General features: G+C 48.7%; 1 protein-coding gene across 2 annotated transcripts in view; it reads right to left on the bottom strand.

The window, feature by feature from the left end:
• LOC144275667 (acyl-CoA dehydrogenase family member 11-like) overlaps positions 1-15,681 on the bottom strand; it is a 55,301-nt gene that overhangs the window by 6,625 nt on the left and 32,995 nt on the right. Inside the window, exon 14 of one of the 2 annotated variants that reach the window (XR_013348071.1) lies at positions 492-636. The gene's annotated coding sequence lies outside the window, so the exon portion shown is untranslated. Of the gene's footprint in view, positions 1-491; positions 637-15,681 lie in introns of those variants that run through there. The other variant, XR_013348073.1, reaches the window with a different exon arrangement.

Here is a 15,681-nt window from a genome sequence, read left to right as displayed (position 1 = left end):
ACCGTGGCTAGCATCGATTTATAGAGTGGTGCACTGTGGGTAGCTACTTTTATTTTTAAAAATCTAATGATTTTTAAGCCAGTCTCGCGATTTTGGGGGAGCCTGAGACATGGTTTTGGAATGCTTGGGATTGGCAATACTGATGAAATTGCTGAGTAATGAATGCAACTGGAAAACAAAACAAACATTGAGAGAAACAGCTGATGGTTGCCACTAGCTCTAAGTTGTCTTCCTGCCATAGGAGCTTTTCCTGTAACAGGGCTGCTGGATAAGGCCCATAGGCTCACATCCTGAAAGATATTTAGGTGCCTAATTCCCACTGATTTCAATAGAAATCTGGCACCTCCATACCGCGCGCTGAGGATTTGGGCCACGGTCAGCAATGTTCCTACAAAAGACTGAACTTGTCAAATATGTGAACAGCACTGGACTAATCTGTACTGGGCAAAGATAATGCATAGAAACATAGTAGCATGCATTGAAAACATTACCATCTCAGTAGCGAGTTCCATATGAGCTCTCTGGGAAGAGCCCTCTTAGGTACGTTATTCAGGAGACAGAGATGGCCAAAAGCCTTTTCACCAGCACCATGGACTGCTGGTCAGTGGCAATTTTGTGTGGAAACAACACTGATTCCTGAAAAAAGACAAAGACAAAAATATTACTGGTTTTAGACCCGTGCAAAGGCCCAGCGCTAGAGGGGAGAATCAGCAGGTTTAGAGGTAGTCTAAATTGGGGTAATTTTACACTTTCTTTTGGTTTCCATAGTGTGTATGCGACTCACTTACATGTTGGTGGACTAAGTATAACTAGCTCAAGGAGCATCTAACACACTTAGCCCAAAGTTTATTGCTACACAAAAGCTTTTGCTCACAGTATTAATACATTGTCATACAGGCAGAGAACTATTGCCACAGTTCCACAGGGCTGGTGTCACTGAATTCCAGTGACAAAAAAGGGCTCTGAGATCTACACACTGGAAAAGAAGCACTATTCTGCGGGTGGGGGCGTGGGGGGGGCGCTTCTCAACTGCTCAGATATTTTGAGTCCAGAAGGCAGACACAGCCTGCAGAAAGGCTTCCAACAAAACCAGAGGTTATAGGCAAATCCGGTTTCTAAAAGAATGTGGGATTTTGCTTAGTAAGAGCTAAGCACTCATACACTTTTCCATGTCTAGGACTCTATTTATTATGAATAAGGCTAAGATTTTGCCATGGGCAATAAATAAAAATTCATGGGGCTCGTGACTTTTCCTAAAAATAACCACACACACCACGGCAGAGTGAAAACTCAGTCAAATTATAAAGGATGAATATAAACAAATAACACAAGTATGCATAGACAAAATGTTATCATGCCACGGAGAAAGAAAGGATCAAATGATGTCCAGGACCCTTAAACAAGACTCACACCACCAGGTACAAGTACTTATCCCCACCCTCTCTTAGCTTATGTGGCTTTGGAACCCATGTACCCTGCCTAGTCAGTGCCATTCAGTTGAGGGTGAGTCCCTCCACTGGGTATGCCAGATACAGTTCTGCTGCCCTTAGTTCACACAAAAAGGATAACAACCCTTTTCCACTCCTGCCCCAATAACAAGGAGACTGGGGATCCAACACCAGCCACAAGTGATCATTTGGGCAAGCAATCCCATCATGCTGAGCACCTAGGCAGGGTGGGTGTGTCCATCCAAACGAGATCAGCTTCTGAAGTCTTTTTCCACAGCTCACCATTAGACGTCACTGGAGAGTTCATTCAGACTGCGTACATCAGTGTACGATTCCTTATCCTCACTTTGGGACAAAAGGGGTAAAATCGGGGGGAAGGATTCTAGCAAGTAGCCACCCGGGACTCCTTCCATGTCTTCCCTGAGCACCCCAGGATGAATGGCTGCAGCACGGTGCCCTGGGGCGCCTAGCCTGGGAAATGCTGAGATGGGATGGATGGGACGCACTTGAGTCTCAGCTTGTTTCATCAACCTCTACTCCGGTGACCACAGTCTCTGGCTTCTCACCTGTGTTATCTGACGCTCAGCTGTTATTTAGAGCCACTTGCTCAGTGCTGGAGCCGCTAAAGTCACCAAAAACCACATTGTTTCTTTCCTGTTTTCTGTGACTTGGCTGACCAGTCCAGACCCCTATGCAGGAGGACAGTTAAATGGGGAATGCGCTACAGAGGCCTTTCCCTTTGGATTAAAGTCAGAGTGGGCTAATCAACTTCATTCCCAGCTATGGAACTCACCAAGGGAAAGACGCAAACGCCAGGGCTACCGCAACAGAGCCCCGAGAAACAGGCCAACGAGCCTGGGAACGAGTTCACGCTGAGGGTGGGTTTTTGGTTCAGTACGGTGGTGGTGGTGGTATTTCCCCTCCTCGTCTCTCTAATTGTGTGCACTTTGCATTATTATTTGCAGACTATCACATCACATCCTGTTCTCCCTAGTCCCCAGCTCTGAGAACTTCACGTGGCTTCCCCAGCTCTGGGAGTGTCACAAATAGGCGGGTTCAAATCAGTGGTTTGACAGACAGGCAAGAAGAGCCAGCATAAATGTTGCCCACATGCACTCTTATTGGTGCTTCTCTCTCCTCCCTCCCGGACCTTTGCTCCACCCGGCAGCCAGTGGCTGCTGGAACCTGAGCCCCAGAGGGAGGGGAAACAAGAAGAGTTCCTTAAGTTGCTTCCTGAGCTACAGAAGGGCTCCTGCGATTAAACACAGACACAGTCGTGGACTGAGGATTGAACCCAGGGCAGTTCTGAACACCAGCATTTGGACTAACCCCCTGTCATGTTCTGCAGGGTCAGGCGTGTCAGTCATTTATCTACGTGGAGCCCTGGCACCAATCACAAGCGGTGGAAGCTGGGCTGCCTCCTGCCTCGGTGCCCAAAGCTGAGCTGTAGAGGAACCAAGATGTCGGCGGGTCAGAGTCAGAAAGTTGAGACCTGGGACAAATGCACCTTGCAAGAGCTGAAGGTGCCGTTTGCCAGGACTGAAATTAGGACCTTTTTCCAAGAGCAGCCCAGGATTGGAAATCAGTACATAGACCAGGGGTGGGTAAACTACGGCCCAGGGGCTGCATCTGACCCTCCAGACGTTTTAATCCAGACCTTGAGCTCCCACCGGGGAGCAGGGTCAGGAGCTTGCCCCACTCTGCGCAGCTCCAGGAAGCAGCAGCATGTGCCCCCTCCAGCTCCTATGCATAGGGGCAGCCACGGGGCTCCGCACATACCCCTGCCCCAAGTGCTTCCCCCGCAGCTCACATTGGCCAGGAACCACAGCCAATGGAAGCTGCAGGGCAGTGCCTGCGGACAGGGCAGCACGCAGAGCTGCCTGGTTATGCCTCTGCATAAAAGCTGGAGGAGGGATATACCGCTGCTTCTGGGAGCTGCTTGAGGAAAGCACTGCTCAGAGCCTGCACCCCTGATTCCCCAACCCCATGTCCCAGGCCTGATCCCCTTCCTGCCCTCCGAACTCCTCAGTCCCACGGAGCACCCTCCTGCACCCCAACCCTTCCTCCCCAGCTCTACCCCACAGCCCACACCCCCTGATGGTGTCCTCACACACACCCCTGCACCCACCCCCTGCCCCAGTCCGGAGCCCCCTCCCGCATCCTGAACTCCTCATTTCTAGCCCCACCCCCCAGCCGGAGCCCTCACCTGCCCCCCTGCACCCCAACCCCCAATTTCATGAGCATTCATGGCCCCCATACAATTTTCTTACCGAGATGTGGCCCTCAGGCCAAAAAATTTGCCCACCCCTGAGCTAGAAGATGCTTTCCTTCAGCGTTACTTGAAAACACACCTGCCACCCCAGATTTGACCTGTATGTGTATACATTGTGTGCGCAGTACAACCCCCTGTTGCTGAGATTGTGGACACCTTTTCAGGCTATCAGTATCGTCGCAGAGTATAGGTGCTGGAATTAGCAGTGCTGGGGGTGTTGCTCCACCCACTGGCTTGAAATGGTTTCCATTATATTCATGGTTTACAGTTTGGTTCAATGGCTCTCAACCCCCCACTATACAAATTACTCCAGCTCTCCTGCTGCAGAGTGAAAACCCTGTATATCACTGAACCCAAGGCTCCTTTATTGCTGAACCATATATCAAGCACAGGTGAATTACTGGTGCTTCCTGACTATGTGATGGAAAATGGTGATGGGACATGAGCATGTTCCAGCAAAAGTGAAAGGGGTTTAACAAAAAGAACAGGAGTACTTGTGGCACCTTAGAGACTAACAAATTTATTTGAGCATAACCTTTTGTGGGCTACAGCCCACTTCATCAGATGCATAGAATGGAACATATAGTAAGAAGATATATATACATGCAGAAAACATGAAAAGGTGGAAGTTGCCATACCAACTCTAAGAGGCTAATTAATTAAGATGAGCTATTATCAGCAGGATAATCTTGTAGTGATAATCAAGATGGCCCATTTCAGACAGTTGACAAGAAGGTGTGAGGATACTTAACATGGGGAAATAGATTGAAATAGATTCAATTTGTGTAATGACCCAGCCACTCCCAGTCTCCATTCAAGCCCAAGTTAATGGTATCTAGTTTGCAAATTAATTCCAGTTCAGCAGTTTCTCATTGGGGTCTGTTTTGAAGCTTTTCTGTTGCAAAATTGCCACTTTTACATCTGTTACTGAGTGACCAGGGAGGTTGAAGTGTTCTCCTACTCGTTTTTGAATGTTATGCTTCCTAATGCCAGATTTGTATCCATTTATTCTTTGATGTAGAGACTGTCTGGTTTGGCCAATGTACATGGCAGAGGGGCATTGCTGGCATATGATGGCATATATCACACTGGTAGATGTGCAGATGAACGAGACTCTGATGGCGTGGGTGATGTGATTAGGTCCTATGATGGTGTCACTTAAATAGATATGTGGACAGAGCTGGCATCAGGCTTTGTTGCAAGGATAAGTTCCTGGGTTAGTGTTTTTGTTGTGTGGTGTGTGGTTGCTGGTGAGTATTTGCTTCAGGTTGGGGGGCTCTCTGTAAGTGAGGACTGGCCTGTCTCCCAAGATCTGTGAGAGTGATGGGTCGTCCTTCAGGATAGGTTGTAAATCCTTGATGATGCGTTGGAGGGGTTTTCGTTGGGGGCTGAGGGTGACAGCTAGTGGCGTTCTGTTATTTTCTTTATTGGGCTTGTCCTGTAGTAGGTGACTTCTGGGTACTCTTCTGGCTCTGTCAATCTGTTTTTCACTTCAGCAGGTGGGTATTGTAGTTTTAAGAATGCATGATAGAGATCTTGTAGGTGTTTGTCTCTGTCTGAGGGATTGGAGCAAATGCGGTTGTATCTTAGAGCTTGGCTGTAGACAATGAATCGTGTGGTGTGTCCTTGATGGAAGCTGGAGGCATGTAGGTAAGTATAGCGGTCAGTAGGTTTCCGGTATAGGGTGGTGTTTATGTGACCAGGAAATGGATCGCTTGTGTGGATTGGTCCAGGCTGAGGTTGATGGTGGGATGGAAATTGTTGAAATCATGGTGGAATTCCTCAAGGGCTTCTTTTCCATGGGTCTAGATGATGAAGATGTCATCAATGTAGTGTAAGTAGAGTAGGGGCGTTAGGGGATGAGAGCTGAGGAAGCGTTGTTCTAAGTCAGCCATAAAAATGTTGGCATATTGTGGGGCTATGCGGGTACCCATAGCATACCTTGAGTCTTGTTGGTAGGTTAGGGTAAGACATGACTCCTCTGTTCTGTTAGGCTATCAATGCCTTCACTGCATGCCAAGCATGGAGTAAACAATCAGGGGCTAAATTAACCCATAGTAGCCTAACCCGCAACAGGGTGACCACATTGCTGTGTTGTCATGCCCCCCATCAGCACTGGCTCTGCATCTGGCTATGACAAACAATGCAGCTATCTGGGCATCTATCCCAGGGTCCACAGCACCACAACTTTCTGTGCGCTCTGTGACAAAGCTCTGTCCTTGCCTCCATGGGTCCCGCATTTCTTGGCGGATTTCGCTGGCCTCAGAGGCTCATTGTGACCCTCCACGTAACCCTTCTCTCTCTAGCGACAAGGGTCACAGTCTACTGAGCCATTTTCATCATAAGCCAGCGACGGAGCTGAGGAGAAGTTATCCTTCCTTGCACAGTCTCTGTTGTCTCCCAGTCTCAGTGATTAATCAGGGGGCAAAGGTGGGGGGGAGCCCAGGCCCACCCTCTACTCCGGGCTCCAGCCCAGGGACCCTAATAGTATCAGCTATGGTAGCTGACCTTTTAGCAACATGACATGTACAATTCCCTGGGCTACTTCCTCCACAGCAGCCCTCACTTCCTCAAGCTCCACTTCACCCTTACCTCAGGGCCTCCTTCCTTGTGCCTGATATGGTGTGTACTGCTCAGCCTCTCCAACAGCGCAACTTCCTCCCACAGCTCCTGACATGCACACCCACCTGACCGACTGGGAAGCTTTTAACTAGTTTCAGCCAGCCCCTGATTGGCTTCAGGTGTCCCAATCAACCTAGCCTTCTCCCTGCCTTCTGGAAAGTTCATAATTGGCCCCAGGTGTCTTAACTGCCCTGGAGCAGCTGCCATTTCACTTATCCTGGTACCAGGGATTTGTTTAGCCTGGAGCTAATATATCTATCTCCCACTACTTTTCTATAGCCGTCTGGGCTTGCCCTGTCACAGCTCACATTTGCAGGGTGTTGTGGGATAACTTGTCTGCCTGCTCTGGTAGCTGCAGGCTGTTGCACAGGCATGGTAGTGGACATTGTTGTGCTGTATCAAACACCAGAGTTGTGCGAAGCTGAAGAAACGACAAGCAGGGCACTGAGCAGAGGAGACGAGGTAGTGAAGCAAAGGCAGATGGAGTTCTGGTCACAGGACTTATGGGAAGGGATTGGAGGACCATCATGTCTTGATTGTTATGACTGTGTTGTCACTGCGGTTACCTCAGGGTAGTGATACATGCAGATAATACTTAGTTCTGCCATGAGTGCAGAGGACAGGACTAGGTGACCTATTGAGGTCCCTTCCAGTCCTATGATCGTTGCTGTATGGCTCAGGGAGTGGTGGCTACCTCACTGTGTAGGACTGATAGAGGAGTGCATATGTGTGAACACAGAGAATGTTAAGGGGAAAATCCACAGCTGGGCCTGAGTTAAGTCTGCATTGAAGTGAAAAGTTCCAGGAGAATAGAGAATGCACTGAGATGCCTGCAGACCCTGCTAAGGCATTCTGTTTCTCTTGCTCTTAATTTAACTACACTTTGCGAGCGGGGCACTTAAAGAAGTTCCCCTCAGGAAGAAGACTGTGTCCGTTTCAGTCTGCCACTGGAAGGAATGGTCAGGAGCTCTTGTGCCTGCCCTCCTGCAGTATCGGTCACTAGGCTTTGTGTTGGCCCTTGGACAATAAGGCTGGAGCTTGGCCTTCTATGGGGTCACTGCAGAGGGGGGCTGAATTTGCAGACCCTGTGCAGGAGGATTGATGTTCTCTTTGTGCCATGGAGCTCAGCTCCGTAGGAAACCCCAGTGGAGTCTGGGGATGGGACGGAGAAGGAATGGGGGTGTGGCTTATTCCACCCGCTGTACTCCCCTCTGAATGGGGGCATGCACTGGCTCTACGGGCTACTGCAGGTTTTCAGCTTTGGGGGCCAGATCCTTCCATTGTTATCCACGCTGAGTAGCACCTGACTCTGTGACTTGTTCCAAGTCATCCTATTGCTTCTAAAGCTAGGTATTATTCAGGGTGAAAAGGGTGCAGAATCTGGCCCTCAGTGATTGAACTGAAGCTCTTTCTGTCACTGTTTGGTCTCTTCTTTCGCTCAACCCTGTCATAAAACCATAGTCCTATGTCTGTAACACTGCAATGGCTGCTTTGGGGACCTGCTTTTTTAACAGCTGTGCCTGTTGCTAAAGAGAAGGATGAGGTGTCACAACGACAGCATTGCAACCTTGCTGCCAGATCAGGTGAACGAACAGGGCCTGAGACGGAGGATGCCCTGGTTAAACATGAAGACCTTCTTAACTGGCACCTGTGGCAAGAATAGTTTCCAGCCCCCTGAAGAGCGGATGGACCCATGCGTTCATTCTGATGCGTGTCCCCTGGTGTGAGAGCTCTTCTTTGAAGAGAGAAAGTGGCTGGGACAGTGTCCAGCAAATCGTTGCAGGATATTTCATACAGTTACATATTTGGCCACAGAGGGGCAGTGTTGTCCCACCACTGAAAGGGAAGATCCAAGCCTCAAGACCCCTTACGTAACGCATCGCAGCAGGGGTCTGGTGATTGCTGCATGAGACAGGAAATTGCACAGGAGTGTGTGAAGCTCGGCGTGTCCCATCCAAGCAAATACCACACTAGAGCCTGACTCCCCATGCAGCTGTGTTCAGAGGTGATTAACAAAGATGCGTCTCTGAAGGTGGTGGTGGAAGATCTGTTGATTCCATGTACTCTAAGGCAACGTTTCTCAAATGCGCATGGGAGTTGGGTGGCAGGCTCCAGCTGCGGGGCTTCAGCCTCTGGCCCCGGGTTCCAGTTGCATGGCATCAGGTGCTGGCTCCCGGCTCCAGCCCCGAGCTCCGTCTGTGCAATGGCAGGCGCTGTCCACAGGCGCCGACCCCCAGCCACACAGGAGCAGGCTCCAAGCATGGGGCTTTGGGCGCCAACCCCTGGCTCTGGCTGCAGGGCAGCAGGTACTGACTGACCCTTGGCCGCAGAGCTTCAGTCGGCCTCTGGCCCCCGGTTCCAGCCGTGCGGTGGCGAGCGCTGGCCCCGGTCTCCAGCCACTCCTGCCTAGCCCCTGGTGCTGATCCCCTGCCCCACTGCACAGCAGCCGGCACCGACCCCCAGCTCTGTTCCCAGGCTCTGGCCACGTGGTGCCGGCCCTGCCCCTGGCCACGCAGCAGCGAGCGCTGACTCCTGGCTCCAGCCACGCACGCCTGGGCTCCGGCACACAGCTCTGGGCTCTGGCCGTGTGGCGGCAGGGGCTAGCCCTGGGCGCTGACCAACAGCTTCGTCTGCCTGGCCACAGGCTCCGATCCCTGGCTCCAGCCACGCAGTTCCCGTCCCCAGCTCCGGGTTCTGGCCGTGTGGCGGCAGGCACTAGCCCTGGGTGCTGACCCACAGCTTCGTCTGCCTGGCCACAGGCTCTGATCCCTGGCTTCAGCCACGCAGTTCCCGTCCCCAGCTCCGGGTTCTGGCCGCGGGCACTGAGCCCTGGCCCTGGGTGCATGGCAGCAGACACCAGTTCCCTGGCTCTGCCAACGCAACAGTGGGGCTCACCACCCACCCCCATCGCCCCTGGCCCCTGCTGCCTCCCATGGCCATGTATCCATCCCACCCTCCCAGGACCTCGCTGCCTTTCTGGCCTTGCATACATCCCACCATTGCCCCAGGCCCCCGCTGCCTCCCCCTTCAGCTCCCCCATCCGGGGCTTAATGGGTCTTGGGGCATACTGAGAAAAGTGATTTAACAAACATGCAAGTCTCACTTTTCACAGCAGATTTACTAGCTATGTGTGAAAAGTGATACTTGCATGTTTGTTAATATCACTTATCACTTTTCATAGCCTCCCAGGTAGCGACTCAGTGTGCTGTGATATTAACAAAGATACAAATACCACTTTTCACAGCAAGCCCCAGGACCCACGAAGCCCTGGATGGGGTGGGGGTGGGGCGAAGGGGGAGGCAGAATTATTTTTGTTATTGAGTCTGCCAAAAAGCCCTACAAATATACATTACAATGATTGGGATGTGAATCTGCGCATATTTAATTGTTTTTTCTAAAATTAATTAAGTATTTTAGGAAAATATTAGTGCGGCCACCAGTGAGAGTTGGTGGCTGCACTCTGAGGCCACCAATAAATTTGTTGTGAGAACCCCTGATGTCATCAATATAAAGGGAATATAAAGGGAAGTGTAAACACCTTTAAAATCCCTCCTGGCCAGGGGAAAAACCCTTTCACCTGTAAAGGGTTAAGAAGCTAGGATAACCTCGCTGGCACCTGACCAAAATGACCAATGAGGAGACAAGATACTTTCAAAAGCTGGAGGGGGGGAGAAACAAACTTGGTTTTTGGAACATACGGACAATGTACGATACAGGGAAGCTAGCTCATGTCACAGCAGAGAAGAGATGCTACAGCTTACACATCCTGTGTGTCAGAGAGAGCAGATGGATGGGATCAGGAAGATTAACAACAGCCTTGGGAGAAACTTTGCTGTTTTCTGGATGGGATGATGGGCAACACCATGAGGGTGTTGCCATTCTTTTGAAGAAGGGAGTGGAGCATTCTCTGCTTGAATGGAAATCCATCAGCAGCAGACTTATGAGAGCCAGACTGAAAGGGAAACATAATAATGTCACCCTGATTCAGTGCTATGCTCTGACAAATGACAGCGATGAAGAAAAGAGGACAAATTCTAGCTTTCACTACAGGCGGAGTTAGAGAGAGTACCACGCCATGACCTAGCGTTATGGGATACCTGAATGCCAAGGTCGGTAAGGACAACTGCTCGGCAGCAGTTCTGCAGAAAGGACCTAGGGGTTACAGTGGACGAGAAGCTGGATATGAGTCAGCAGTGTGCCCTTGTTGCCAAGAAGGCCAATGGCATTTTGGGATGTATACGTAGGGGCATTGCCAGCAGATCGAGGGACGTGATCGTTCCCCTCTATTCGACATTGGTGGGGCCTCATCTGGAGTACTGTGTCCAGTTTTGGGCCCCACACTACAAGAAGGATGTGGAAAAATTGGAAAACGTCCAGCGGAAGGCAACAAAAATGATTAGGGGACTGGAACACATGACTTATGAGGAGAGGCTGAGGGACCTGGGATTGTTGAGTCTGCAGAAGAGAAGAATGAGGGGGGATTTGATAGCTGCTTTCAACTACCTGAAAGGGGGTTCCAAAGAGGATGGCTCTAGACTGTTCTCAGTGGTAGCTGATGACAGAACAAGGAGTAATGGTATCAAGTTGCAGTGGGGGAGGTTTAGGTTGGATATTAGGAAAAACTTTTTCACTAGGAGGGTGGTGAAGCACTGAAATGGGTTCCCTAGGAAGGTGGTGGAATCTCCTTCCTTAGATATTTTTAAGGTCAGGCTTGACAAAGCCCTGGCTGGGATGATTTAGTTGGGGATTGGTCCTGCTTTGAGCAGGGGGTTGGACTAGATGACCTCCTGAGGTCCCTTCCAACCCTGATATTCTATGATTCTATAAACACAAACAATGACAGAGCAATGGGAAGACAAGGGTGTGGCACCATGAATGAAAACGGAGAAAGGCTTGTTGATTTCTATAATATGAATGACCTAGTCATTGGTGGAACCCTATTTCAGCATCGTGAAATTCACAAGCTGACATGGTGTTCTCCAAAGGGCAGAGATAAGAACCAGATTGACCATATCATGATCAATGACAAATGACGACACTCACTGACAGATGTGAAAGTTAGAAGGGGGGCAGATGTTGACAGTGACCACCACCTTGTGACAGCCTCCATCAAGCTAAAACTGAGAAGTGTGGGTCCACCAAACAAGGGCCATAGGCGTTATGATATTGACAAATTAAAGTCCCTTGAAATACAGAAAGCCTTCGTTCTGCAGTTAAAGAACAGGTTTCAAGCACTTGCAGACCTTGATGAAGAGGAGGGGAATGCAGATGAGAACAGCAAGAAGTGGGACAAAGTAACAACAATTTATAAACAGAGCAGGGAAGTCTGTCTAGGCTACAGGCAGAAGAGAAGGAAAGAGTGGATTACTCCCAGCACGTGGAATGCCATAGAAACCAGATGAGCCCTGAAGATAAAAGTTTTAGACACAAAATCCCAGAAGCTAAAGGACAAATACCACGAGCAGTATAGCAAGGCACACCGACATTATATTAATAATCTGGTAATACAAGCAGAGGATGCAGCTGCTTGTGGTGAACAAGGAACCGTCTACAAAATGACGTGACTTATCAGTGGTAAATGGCAGACATCAACAAACACTCTCATCAGGAACAAACAAGGACACCTACTAACTACCGAAAAAGAACAGGAAATGCACTGGACAGAGTATTTAAAAGAATTGCTGAACAGGGAGCCACCTAAAGCGGAAGCAAACATCCAGGAGGCAGAAGAAGATCTTGATCTCAACACAGACACCCCAACAAAGGAAGAGATCATTCAAGCCATCAAATCCTTAAAAAATGGGAAAGCTCCTGGCAAGGATAACTTGAATGCAGAATTGTTCAAAGTAAATCATAAATTAGCAGGTTTCAGAGTAACAGCCGTGTTAGTCTGTATTCGCAAAAAGAAAAGGAGTACTTGTGGCACCTTAGAGACTAACCAATTTATTTGAGCATGAGCTTTCGTGAGCTACAGCTCACTTCATCGGATTTATTTGAGCATAAGCTTTCCAATAAAGTGAGCTGTAGCTCACGAAAGCTTATGCTCAAATAAATTGGTTAGTTTCTAAGGTGCCACAAGTCCTCCTTTTCTTTTTGCAGATACAGACTAACACGGCTGCTACTCTGAAACCCGCAATAAGACAGATATCATCACCTTTAATATTGCCTCACAATCACCGGTACGGATAGAGGATTATGTTCTCACCAATGTAGAAACATTCACATACTTGGGCAGCACCATCAGCTAGGATGGTGGAACAAGCCAGGACATCTGGAACAAAATCAATAAAGCCAGAAACACCTCCAGGAGCTTAAATACACGCTGGAAATCATCAAAATACTACGCCAAAACCAAACTTCAGATTTATCAGAGCTGCGTACTTTCAACACTACTTTAGAGTGCAGAATGCTGGGGAATGAGAAAGTATGATATGTCCAAACTGTCTTCATTCCATACAACCTGCCTCAGAAAATCCTCCATATCTTTTGGCCCAGAACAATCTCAAACCAAGATCTATTGACACGGTTCAGCCAAGAGGATCTGAGCACCATCAAACAACATGGCGAAGAGCTGTGGAAGCCAAGCTGAAAAACCTGGGGCACAGCTGAGGAACCATTGAAGGACTTGCCAGAAACAGACAGGAGTGGAGGAGCTTCATCACTGCCCTAAACGCCAGAGGTGTAATAGGAACATGATGATAATGATGATGATGTACAGGAACTGCTGCAACCACTGCTATATGAAATTCAGTTTCTGGAGCGTTTGGTTCACATTCAGGATCCAGAGCAAGATTTACATTGTCTCCAATGTTATCTTTAGCTAGATTCCATTGATTGATGTGACCCAGCAGGGGATGTTTGTCAGTGCTGCTTAGTGAGTTATTTTTGGAATAGATGACCCTGAGTCTCAACATTTGTCCGGATAACTGTACAGTGTACAAACATCCCATTAGGGAGAGGTAAAGAATGATCTCCATCCTTTCATTTTATGCTCGCAGTACAGGCTCCGGGGCTGAGAGATTGTTGCTTTTGGGGTTTTAAGGTCAGCACACCCTCTGGACTTTCAAATTTTTGAAGTGCCGCTCAAATTTTATCTTACTATTTAAGAAATATGTTTTTTTACCTAATTCCCAGGGTTATATTATTAAATTAATTGTCTTGCAGTGGTCATAGGTGATGCATTTGATTATACATTTGGAGTGGAATTTTTATTAAAATAGCATCTGAAATCTGATCAGTTCTTCAAGAACATTAAGTATTTGAACACATGCAAATCTGAGACCGGAGAGCGGCTTAGCGGCAGTATAAATTGTTAGAGCCTAGGGATTACTTGTTTGTAACACCATTTATTCTGCTGTCACCTCCAAGTGACTATTTAGATATTAATAAATTTGTCATTTACATACACAGTGACAATTATACAGTCCCTTGTGTTTTGTAACTCAGTGTATATGCAGGGCTTAAACTTTTATTTATTTATGTTTAAAAATCCCTCTCCTCCCTCACCCCAACCCTGCCACACGAAAAAAAGAAAAGAAAAAGAAGGCCAAAGCTCCCAGTTAACATGGATTGTCAAAGCCCTGCACTCCAGGAGACTGGCTCCCTAGCAAGCATCAGGATCTTGGTGGTCTGTTAATCACCTCTGTAAAGAACTCCTAGAACACTAGAAGTTAAATGTGGGTCATTTTATATTGGATCTGGCACACAGGGTACAGGGTGAGCTGTGCTTTAGCCCCCTTAGAGTCCTTCCCAAGTGCACCTCTCTGGTGACGGGTTTCAGAACTTTCACCCCGCTCTGCATGGCACCATATGGGCAGGGCTACACGGAGGTCAGAGGTGTGATTGCAGCACAGGTAGCCAAACCTGAGCCAGCCTGACTCTAGCTAACCTGGACAGCAGTAGCAGCCCAGACGTCAGCACGTGCAGACTGTCCGAGGCCTGGTCTACCCTGGGGGCCGATCTAAGCTACGCAACTTCAGCCATGTGAACAACGGAGCTGAAGTCGAGGTACTTAGACCTACTCGCCGCGGTGTCTTCACTACGATGAGTCGACGGCTGCCGCTGCCCCGTCAACTCTGCCTGCGCCTCTCGCGGCGGTGGGGTACAGGAGTCGACGGGAGAGCGCTCGGGGGTCAATTTATTGCGTCTAGACTAGATGCGATAAATCGACCTCCGCTGGAGCGATTGCTGCCCGCCCATCCGTCGGGTAGTGTGGACGCACCCCACGGGCGTACCCAGGATCCTGACTGTGCTTGTACAGCCCATGCCGCCACAACTTCGCTGCTGTTAGTACTCGAGCTACCTAGACACGAGGCAGCTCAGGTATGGTCGACATGTGCCCCAATCCCACACCCCTGCTTGCAGTGTAGACGTGCCTCACGAGTGGGTGTGGGCTTCAGCCCCTCTGGCTACCAACTGTAGCAGAACCGTCCCTTTTGTTTGGCATGTGTGAGCCTCTAGGAGCCTGTGACAACAGCTGACTGAAGTGACTGAAAAACAGGTTCTTCAAAACAGTATTATCTATTCAGCCAAAGGCAGATAGCAAGCAGAGAAAAGGTAAAATAACAAAAGACCTAAATGTCTGGGTCTTACCTAAATTTATTCTTTTTTCTTAGCCCAGACACCCCTTCTCCTGGCCTGGGACAGACAGCCCGGCAGCCCCTGCAGCGTTCTCTGTGTGTCTCCCTGTTCCCCATCCCCCTTCCTCTCTAAGACAAGGGTCTTAACTGTTTATGGACCTTCTTGAGGTCTAGGCTGTGGCTTTGGCAAAACAACTGTATGAATTTGCTGGTGCCCAGAAAAGATCTTCCCAATTAATAAACTAACCCGTGTTACCTTAACTCCCTTGAAGGTGTTTACCCCAGATGTCTGATCTCCACCATTCTTTCATTTCCTGTTGGCTATTCATAACAACCCCTTTCATTTGACTCTGTGTAGTCAGACAGAATATCAAGCAGATAAACTGCAGTACATATATTCATACAAAATAATACAGCTATTTCCCTTGTTTTCCACAGTAATGACACCTATGTGTCTGCTTTGATGGTGTTTTACTGATTTTTAACCTAAAACTGGAAACCTTATGTCCTGCAGTACCATTAAGGCACATGTGCAAGGGAAATGAATGAACTCTAATGAGGACAAAGATTATTTTCCTTTACCAATAGGAAGCAACTTTCTCATTCTGGGAGCCTGGAGCAAGATTCATACTGAAGTAACTTGTCTCATCCCACAGTAGCTTTTTATGCAGTAGCTTTTGTAGAGTAGCTTCCTGGAACTAGACTGACATTAGTGTTGGTGCCCTTCTGAGGCTTTGAATAACTCAGCAACAAGTGACTA

Source organism: Eretmochelys imbricata, chromosome 15 (genome assembly GCF_965152235.1).
Source record: "Eretmochelys imbricata isolate rEreImb1 chromosome 15, rEreImb1.hap1, whole genome shotgun sequence".
In the NCBI taxonomy this organism is placed as follows: Eukaryota; Metazoa; Chordata; order Testudines; family Cheloniidae; genus Eretmochelys; species Eretmochelys imbricata.
This window is presented reverse-complemented; position numbering and strand designations above follow the sequence as displayed.